Here is a 2,584-nt window from a genome sequence, read left to right on the forward strand (position 1 = left end):
TCCCTTCTGTGTTCCTCTGTTCTTTTTGTTAGCTAGAAAAGAAATCAGCCTTGAGAAGGGAAGATTCATCCAAGACAATGTACGTAGCCACAGGCAAAGCTGCAAAACTCAGTCCCAGGCAAGACTGCAGAACTCACTGTGACCCCTGGTTCTAGGGGGTGTACAATGAAGGAAAGTCCTGTGGGCCTTAGGGTGCGACTCTCAACATCTACTTCTTCCTTGACCTGTTTTTAAATTTCCAAATTCCCACACCTCCTGCAGAATAGTTTCAGCTCCTTGTCTGCCCCCTGCCTTGTCTTGCCTTGGGCAGGGTGACTTGCTCTTTCTTCCGTGGCCTGCCTGGCTAACTGCCTAGTCATCCTAACAAGGCAGGAAGGTACCCTTTACATCTCTGCTTTGGGTCCGTTTTCACTGCTTTTCTGGAGTTCACATCAACGACTTTAAAAGCATTTTAGTAAATGGAGATATAGAAGCTAGATAGTATTGTGGTCATTTTGGCCCTCATTTTTCTTGCTGCTTACAGAGTAGGAAAATTCAGTGCTGTTTTTGGATTTGACCCAATACCTTTTCTGTCCAGAATGCCAATAATTCACTCTCCAAGTGACTTGTTTGGCTCCACTAACCATATCATATACCATATATTACAGATAATTTATCACAGTCATTGGCAAAGCTGACCACTGCCCAAACTCCACTCATGGGCCCCAGTGTCAATACTGCCAGAGGCAAGCATCCGTTCACGTTAGGGAGATGTGGTGGGCTGTTAAACCAATCTACATTATTTGAGGCGAAGGAGTGGAAGCAAAGAAACTTCCAGGGCTCTTGGATAAGTATCAGTACAATTGCTTTTGGACTGCAAATACTTTAAAAAAAACTGCATTTTCAACAGGACTTAGAATTTGTTTTTCAAATCATGGGAAATGTTGTGTACAGACCATTTTTCTCAGTGTTGAGGGAGGTATGAGGTTGGAGGAGAAAGGGGTACATGCCATATACTCTGAAGTAATGTTGAACGAGCCAAGGCACAGAATAGACTCTATCACAGAAGTTAGGGGACTTTATCTTTAGTTGAGGTAGAACATCGTAACTTATTTCTAAGCATTGCCCTTGGGATTTTTCATTTAGGACAATGACATATTCAGGGAGAGTTGGGGTGGAACACCACTGGCCATCTAGAGTTAAGCGAAACCTCTCATTAACCTATAGATACTCCGTACCCAAAACTTCAGTTACTGGCTTGCTGTGGCTCGAGTTGAACTATCCAAGAGGCCAAAATAGTGCGAAGCCAGTGGTTTATATGACAGCTTGCTTTTTGCTGGGAAGGGAAGATAAATGTGTACAGGAGTGGGGAGAATGTTGAGCAGACCTCCCTGGGAAACGCCCTCCTGTATTTCCAGTTGCCTAGTCACGGAGCTTAGTAAGTTTAAAAGAAGACATTATTTTGTTTGGTGACCTATAGTAAAGCTTGCACTCTGCCAAAGAAGAGAAAATAAACATCTGGGGAAAGATAGTGGGCCCCTCCTTAAGAAAGTCTCTGCTGGCCATTCAGCTTGTTAATTTTTAAAAGAGACAGTATGGGTCAAACAAAGAACCATGACCTCAAAGTCCGGGAATTTGCTTTAAGTGGGCCCATAAGCAGATGGAGGGAGAGCACTGGCTTCTGGAAACCTACCAGTGGCATTTATAATAAGAAGAGTGGCATGAGTATTTTGCGTGATGTGACTTAACTCTTATTCACTTTCACATTTTCTACCGTAAAACCATAGCACCCTAAGCACAGGATGGAAGAGTAGAAATGGTCTAATACAGTAGATTAGAGTTGTGATCAATCCTAGCACTCAAGAAACAGAGGTCAACCTGTGGTATATGGAAAGAGAGTGTCTCACAAAGAAAGAATGAGATGGAGGGAAAGAAGAAAGGAGGGAGGGAAGAGAGCTAGAGAAGAAACTAGCCAATGTAGTCTCTAATCAATGCTGCTCTTTCAGAGGATCCAGGTTCAATTCTAGATCCTTTGAGGTGACTTATAACCATCTGTAATTCCAGTTCCAGAGATCCAGTGTCCTCTTCCAGCCTCATGGGGAACTAATGCATGTGCTGCACAAACACACATGTGTGGTAGGGGGCACTCAAGACACATAAAATAAATAAATTCTAAAAATACAGACTCAGAAAGTTGTAGGTATGTACTTAGGGGCATGTTTCTACATAATATGCATATAACAAGTAATAAAAACAGACTAGGAATTTGAAAGAGAGCAGGAAGGTTTGGAAAGAGGAAGTGGAGAAGAGAAATAAAATAAAATTTTAAAATAAAGATTTTTTAAAAAGATGTATTTATTTTTATTTTGTGTATGGGTGTGTTGTCTGCATACCATTTGCACACAGCACCTCCTGAGGATTGGATTCCCAGAACTGAAGTTGCAGATGGTTGTGAGCTACTGTGTTGGTGCTGAAGATTGAACTTGGATCCTCTGAAGGAGCAGGCAGTGTTCTTAATCACTGAGCCATCTCTCTAGCCCCTTTCTCTCTTTAAAGATTTATTTTTATTTGTCTGTATGTGTGTCTTCATGTGTAATGTGCATAT

The sequence above is a fragment of the Arvicanthis niloticus genome, chromosome X, assembly GCF_011762505.2.
Source record: "Arvicanthis niloticus isolate mArvNil1 chromosome X, mArvNil1.pat.X, whole genome shotgun sequence".
NCBI lineage: Eukaryota > Metazoa > Chordata > Mammalia > Rodentia > Muridae > Arvicanthis > Arvicanthis niloticus.